Source organism: Mesocricetus auratus, unplaced genomic scaffold (genome assembly GCF_017639785.1).
Source record: "Mesocricetus auratus isolate SY011 unplaced genomic scaffold, BCM_Maur_2.0 Super-Scaffold_100011, whole genome shotgun sequence".
NCBI classification, from domain to species: Eukaryota; Metazoa; Chordata; class Mammalia; order Rodentia; family Cricetidae; genus Mesocricetus; species Mesocricetus auratus.
In genome coordinates this window covers 72281959-72289905 of record NW_024429195.1, presented here as the reverse complement: position 1 = coordinate 72289905, position 7947 = coordinate 72281959, and positions in this window count along the sequence as shown.

The window sequence follows — 7947 nt, the reverse complement described above, 5'->3', positions numbered from 1 at the left end:
AGGCCGGGCGGCCGGCGGGACGCGGGACGCAACGCGGGTCACTGCAGCCGGGGCGCAGCGGTGGAAGCGCCGCCTCTGCTCCGGCGCCCGCCGCTCTCCATGGAGCCCGCCGCCGCTCGCAGCCACTCCCTGCCTGCCGCCGTCGCCGCCGCCGCTGCCGCCGCCGGGGAAAGAGCGCGGCTCCAGGCTCGTGCCACGCGGAGACAGTTGGAGGCGGCGGTGCCGAGCGGGCAGCGACGCCGAGGGTGCGCGCCGCCCACTTCGCCCGCATTTAAGCGGGGCCCGCGCGCGCGCGTTCGCTCGCTCACGCTACTGCGCGCGCCATCGCGCCTGCGCGCCAGGACCGTTGCTGGCGGAGGGAGGGGAGAGGGAGGGGGAGAAGCGGGGGCGGCTTCGGCCGGCCCGGGGCGGGGCACGCGGCCTAGGTCTAGGGCTCTACCCGCTCTGCCGGGCGAGCAGGCGAGCGCTCGAGCGGCCGTGGAGGGGCGCGTCTTGTGAAAGGCCAGGGAATGAGACCCGCTGGCTCTGCGTTTTAGGGGCCGGTGGACTGCGGAAGCTTCGCGGTTAGCGAGGCCAGGGAGGGCTAGAAAGGTTAAGTTCATTGAGCGCGCTCTCTCTCCCCCCCTCACTCTCCCTCCCCCCTCCCTTTCCTCTTTCTCAATGAGGATGCACTACATCCTCTTGAGTCAGCTGTAGCTTTGAAATGCTCTGTGCTATAGACAGTTTTTCGTGCTGTAACATCCCCCACCTCGGCTCACCCTCCAGAGCGCATTCGTGAATACAGGCTATGGCTGTTACTTTTCTGTGTGTATCTTAATTCTAAGTAAACCAATGGAATTCTTGTTGTTTGGAAGCTTGCAATCTTGGGCACTTGGAACAACTTCCCACATTTCAGTGTCATTGAAGGGCTAAGATAAAAGGTAGGAGGCCTGACATCACCGGAATTCAAGAAAACCCTAATTCAAATCAGGTGTGGAATCCCAAATATGTAATCGAAGCGTTTGGGAGGCGAAAACGGGAGGATTAGGAATTCAAGGTCATCCCGCATACATTTGGAGCTGGAGGCAAGACTGGTCTACATGGGACCCTAAACCCAACCCCCTTCCCCTCCCCTGAATCCACTTGAGCTCAGCTTCCCACAGAACTGTTTTAGACAGCCCCATCAGTTTGTTTTTCATTCCTGGAAGGCCTCCGGTGTGCCAGGCATCTAACAAAACCGGTCAGACCCTGCCTCTCCAGGAGAGTAAGAATCTAAGAACGGAGAAATAGTGACCAATCCCAAGAGGACATATAAAAACTGCAGCGGTGATGTGGTCGCAGGAGTAGTAGGTTTCAGAGCTCTTTGACCAGAGGGGAAAGAAGCAAGCTTGCTTCTCTAGGCAGCATGGCAAGAGCCCGGGCAGCGCAGAGGCGAGGAGACGCTAGGAAGAACAAAGAGCTCAACTCTGAAGAAGAGAACGGGTTTATGCAAAGGTCAGGGCGGGAGGGAGGGAGGAGAGCGCTGAGAAATGAAAGAAGAAGGCCAATGTGGCTGGAGAGGAGACCGGAAGCTTGCGCCTTAGGCTGAGGGCTGTGGGGCATGACTGAAAGCTGGGATCTCTTTGACTAGGGCACTCCTTTGGAGGCTGCTGTGCCCGTGGAACTCCCAGCGCCTAGCAGATGCAAGTTTGGAGAATGAGTTAATGTTGAATAAGTGCTTTAAAGAATGAAGCTACCCACAGTTAGAAATCAAGTCTGTACAGAGACATTTTCCAAGCGTTTCTTACTGAAGCCACTTGAAGTTTAACTAGTTCCAGGATTTACAAACACACTTACCTAGGAATTCCAGTCGGACTGATACTGCAAGTGTTGTTTTTAGATACTTGATTCCCGTTGATGAAGTGGTCCTTTTGTTTTGTGTTGTGTTGTTTTGAGATAGGGTCTCGTGTAGCCCAGGCTGGCCTCGAATTCCTGACCCTGATGCCTCCACCTCCCAAGTGCTGGGTGACAGGCGTGTTCCCACATGCCTGGTGTCACTGTGATGCTTTCAAATGCGTGAAGAAGATTCGGTTTCCCTCAGCTCAGATTCCTCAAAGTGAGAAGTTCCACCTTAACACAAAGATCTGGCTTCTAGTTGGTGCTCAATGAGTAGGATGCAGGAACTAGATGGTGGTTTCCTCAAGTCCCATTTATTTTTTTAATTTATTTTATTTTATGTGTATGAATTTCAATTTTGCTTACATGGTTACATACATACCTGTGCCTTATGTGTGTGTGCCTGCTGTCCTTAGAGGATGGAAGAGGATAACCGATCCCCTGAAACTGGAGTTAAGGGTGGTTGTGAGCCACCTGTGACAGCTAGGATCTGAACCTGGGTCCTCTGCCAGAGCAGCCGGTACTCTTAACCACCGAGCCGCCTCTCCAGGCCCTTTCTCATTTATTAGTTATAGGAGGTGAAGCACAGGATAGATAGGGTTTTAAGTAAGGAGAAAAGGGGAAGATGTCTGGAGCCAAGCTGCCAAAGGGAAAATGTACAACAGGTAACTGGTGAATGAGAGCAAGGTACGCCTTGTTTCAGCTTCCGGACACTGGAATTGGTTTTAAAAAAAACCTTGGTTTACAAGAACCAATGGCACGGTGCAGTGGTGGCGCACACCTTTAATCCCAGCACTCAGGAGGCAGAGGCAGGTGGATCTCCGAGTTCAAAGCCAGCCTGGACTACAGAGTGAGTTCCAGGACAGCCAGAGCCACACAGAGACCCTATCTCGAAAAACACAACAAAAGACTAGAAGAGTATTGAAATGTTTGGAGAAGGCTTGGAGTTTAACATTGGATGGATGGGTCTTAAATACTGCAAATAATTATCTAAACACTCTTTCAATAGTATAAATAACCTACTTTTACCACACCTATGTGTTTTTACTTATTTGCTAGCAATTATTTGAGAGCAACCCAGCAGAAAAGGAGGCTCATCTGACTAAGACACGGATAGAGAAAGATCAGCCACAGGTCTGCATTTGCCCATGTCAGTGCTTGTGACTCGGGTGCGCATGTCAGCTCAAAGCTCTAGCTTAGTATTGTTTAGAGTATTACGAATCTGAAATGAGCTTAGGCACTGTTCAAAGCTTAGCTCCTATCCGCTCGGATCACAGTAGAGATAGACTGGCTGTTTTCCTTCTGCAGAACCAGTAAGCACTGGGCTATACCAGTCAGTTCACTCGGGGACTGGAGTCAGTTTCAGATTAATGTCTGTTTAGTTCGTTTACCACAGTATTGTATTACCTGGAATTTAGCACCCATGGTGCCATTTCAGACCTTATTTCCAATTTCTCTGAACCTTCAGAGGGGGAAATGGCTTAATGTGGGTTATATGGCTGTTTAGAGTCTTTTCTCCTGAGCTGTTGACCAAGGTAGCAGAGACTCCCCCAAGCATGACCCCGTGGGGCAGAAGGGTTTTCTGCTGTGTCCTGGATGCCAGCGTTGCTTTAAACTGAATTCTTTCTCTTGAAACTGTGCTCATGAATGGGGCCTTTCAGTGTCTCTCTACAGATGATGATAACTTTCTTTCTCCTCTTAGTGGGTGCATTGCATGATCTCACTCGATGATCCCAGCTGCAGCCCCATGGGACAGCTGTTAGGGCTTTTGTTATTTTTTGTTTTGCTTTGGTTTTCTCGGTCAGGGTTCAGTGTGTAAGCCTAGGCCAGCCTCCAACTCACTGTAGCTCAGCTGACCTGGAACATAGTCCCCCTGTCTCAGCCTCAGGAGTTCGGGGTCATAGGCCTGTTGTACCACACCCAGGAGGTTTTTATTTATTCTCATTTTACAGAGTGTGGAACCCTGGGCAGTTCTCTGCAAGGCCTGCCTAGTTTCCGTGAGCATGTCCTGCTGTTTCTGTGATACATAGTAGCTATTAGTTCATGTGTATTTCATTCTAACATGGAGTTTCTTTGCTTTTTAAACTGAAAAAAGGAACTCAGTGGAGATCAGAAGTGGGGACTCGAGGTGGGAATTGAAACTGGAAATCTAGATTACAATTCTGTTTACTCTCAAGTGGTTTCTTTTACAGAAGCACTGAGAAGTAAAGGCCATAATGACATACACCTTTATTTAATTTATTGTTATTATTAATTATTAAAATTTCAAGACAGGGTTTCCTCTGTGTAACAGCCCTCGCTGTTCTGGAACTAGCTCTGTGGACCAGGCTAGCCTCAAACTCACAGAGATTCATCTGCCTCTGCTTCCCGAGTGCTGGAGGAATTAAAGGCAAGCGACTCCACCTCCCAGCTGGAATACACCCTTAAACCAGCAGTTCTCAGCCTGTGGGTGGAGACACATGTGTGTGTGGGGGGGGGGGCAGGGGGGGTTGTTGAACGACCGTTTCACAGAGGTCATATATCATATTAATGATTCATAGCAGTTCTGAAGTAGCAATGAAAATGATTTTATGATTGGGGGTCGAAGCATTAGGAAAGTTAAGAACCACTGCTTTAACCAACTACTCTGGAGGACTAGGCAGGAGGAGCAGAAATTCAAGGCCAGCTGGATAGCATAGCAAGTTCAAGGCTAACCTAAGCAACTTAGTAAGACCTAGTCTCAAAAAAGAAAAGAAAAGAAAGAGGAGTTGGTGGTCTGGACATAAACTTCCATGCTAGAACACTTATTTAGTTTATAATTAAAGCCTCAGGTTCAACCCTTAGCACTGCAAACAGTAAACAAAGACACATGAGAAAGGGTTGAAATTAAGATGACAGGTTTTTTAAAATGACTATTGATCCAATTATTATTTAAACGTCTATTGAACGCAGATTTTTTAGTTTCTTTCTTAGTTTACTGTTTGTAAACTCCTCATTTATGAGAATAATACTGGACTTTCACATTTACAACTGAATTTCTGTTTTCTGGGTTCCTGTTCTCCACCTGGTCTTTTCTTTAAAAGCCCAGTGTTTCTAAGCAGTCCTCCAGCTGATGAAAATGTTTGCTGGGAAGTGCAGTTCTCCAGTCCTTATCAGTCAAGGAAAGACACATGCCAAGGAGTTATCTCCTTGCAAAGACATGACTTGCTGATGTCAGAGACTTCAGGGCAGCCTCTGGCTCAGGCTTCACCCTCAGATACTGTTTTTTTTTTTTTTTTTTTTTTAGCGATATAACAATTCTTCATTTTTCTTTTCAAGATAAAAGCAATAACAACAAAGAGACATGCTAATTAGCCAAATACGTGGAACTTGTTTTAATCTACTTTCTAACAAACTAAGGTATTGTAGAAATATATTCGTAGGAGAGTCAGTAGGTTCTGGATACCTGGAGTCACAGACTGAATATTTCATATTAAGCAACTGCTGTGCTGGGGTTTTGTTTAAAAGGGGGGATCCTTGTTTTTTCAACAATATATGCTAAATACATTCACTGCAGTAGCATCGTATTTGAGTTCCTTCAGATAATCTAGGCTGTTGGGGGCAGGGAAAATGTGAGAGTGTAGAGTTAGCAGCATTGCTGATCATTATTGAAGCTGAGGTATAGGAACACAGGGATGACTACATTCTTTGCATAACTTTTTTTGTTTTGTTTTGTTTTTCAAGACAGAGTTTCTCTGTGGCTTTGGAGGCTGTCCTGGAACTCACTCTTGTAGACCAGGCTGGTCTCGAACTCACAGAGATCTGCCTGCCTCTGCAGTACTGGGATTATAGGCGTGTACCACCAACTCCCAACTCTCTGCATATCTTTGAGAGATATATGTGTGTGTTTTATTTTATTTTTATTTGTTTATATTTTGAGAGGGTCTTGCTATACCACCCTGACTGGCCTGGAAATTGCTATGTGGAATAGGCTGGGCTGGCCTAAGCTCACAGATATCCACTTGTCTTTTGCCTCCCAAGTGGTAGGGTTAAAGGCACTCAGCATCATGCTTGACAATAAGAATATTTTTTTAAAATGTAGGCACAAGCTGGGCCTACATTTTAAAGTTATAGATGGTTGTGAGCCGTATAAGTGGGAACTGAACCCCTGATCCTTTGGAAGAGCAGCCAGTGTTCTTAAATAGTGACCCATCTCTCCATCTCCATGGAGTCTTTGTATTTTTTTTTTATTGGTTTTTTGAGACAGGGTTTCTCTGTATTGTTTTGGAGGCTGTCCTGGAACTCGATCTGTAGACCAGGCTGGCCTGGAACTCACAGAGATCTGCCTGGCTCTGCCTCCCGAGTGCTGGGATTAAAGGCATGCGTTACCATAGCCCAGCGAGTCTTTGTAGTTTTACACTATAGACTACCACCAGCTGAAGTACCTCAAGATGGGCTTGTTAAAGATCAGGAGCCCCTGAAACTGGCTACAGATTTATTTGAGTAGATACGTATATTTTTGGAGAGATGAATTTATAGCTTTCATAACTTCCGGGAAATCTTCTGAAGATTAAGAACCACTATTTCACAGTGAACCTCACTTGTAAAACCTAAATGGCAACAGGACTCTGGGTTAGACTGTCAGAATTCAGTGTTAGTTAGAAGCAGGACAAAACTTACCTTTAACAATAAGAGAGAAGAGCCCGGCCGTGGTGGTCCTCGACTTTTAATCCCAGCACTGGGGAGGCAGAGGCAACACTGTGAGTTCGTGGCTAGCCTGGTCTACAAGAGCTAGTTCCAGGACAGCCTCCAAAGCCACAGAGAAACCCTTCCTCAAAAAACCAAACACACACACACACACACACACACACACACACACACACAAACCCAAACAAACAAAAAGAAAATCATTCTGTGATTCCTAGTAATGTCAGAAGCTCCACCCCTAAAATCTCACCAACATGACTGCCTAAACACAATTAAACAAGGACAACAACAATAAACATGCCAAAGTGGATGGGGAAAGTCCACGAAGCCTCAGCCACACACAAAAACCTACAGGAAACTAAGAGGAGTGTTGAGAGTGGCAGAACTAGCCCTCCCCAGGGGAGAGCACACGGATTGGCTGCTGTTGCTGAAGTCTGTTGTGAAGTCCGGGCAGAATAGCTAGACATGGGCTTGCTGAAAAGGCATGCGGGGTGGGTGGGAGGTGCCTGTCAGCCAACACGTGTTTCAGTTATCTGGTTTTAAAAGTGTCCACCTAATGCTGGGCGAGTTGGCACACATCTGAGATAGACTGCTGTGAGCATGAAGCCAGCCTGGGCTACAGACTGCCCAGAAAAGGAGGGGTGGGCACTGCTACATTAGATTGAAGGATTCCCAGCAAGCATTCCAGGATCTGCACCCTCTAATGCAGCCTTCGAGAGCTGTGCATTCATTCTCCTTATTCAAGGCTGTTCTTCCCTAAGCCCCAGAACTTGTCCAGTCTTCAAGGGGACACTGGCTTAAGAAATGCTTTCTTGGGGGAGTCTCAGTGTTTCCTACTTTTGTCTACAATTCAGTAATATGCTTGCCTTAAGAAAATCAGTGACTGTCCTTTGGTGATGGAGGCAGCACACACCTTTAATCCCAGCATTCAGGAGGAAGAGGCAAGCAGATTTCTATGAGTTTGAGTCTTGGTCTACAGAGTGAGTTCTAGAACAGCTAGAACTACACAGTGAAACCCTATCTTAAAAAAAATCAAAATAAGTATGGGGGTGATAGCACATGCCTTTAGTTCCAGCACTTGGGAAGCAGAGGCAGGCAAATCTCTGTAAGTTCAAGGCCAGCCTCCAAAGCTACACAGAGAAACCCTGTCTTGAAAACCCAAAACAAAACAACAAAAAACTCACTTCCCCAAGAAAAACAAAACAACCAAAAGAAAGAAAACTAGTAAATAAAAGCCTTCCCAAATACTGCTGCTACCCATATCTTTCTAGCATTCTTATTTACTAGTGGATGGTATTAAAAACTTTTTTTTTCAAGACAGGGTTTCTCTGTATTGCTTTGGAGGCTGTCCTGGAACTCGTTCTGGAGACCAGGTGGCCTTGAACTCACAGAGATCCACCTGCCTCTGCCTCCAGAGTGCTGGGATTA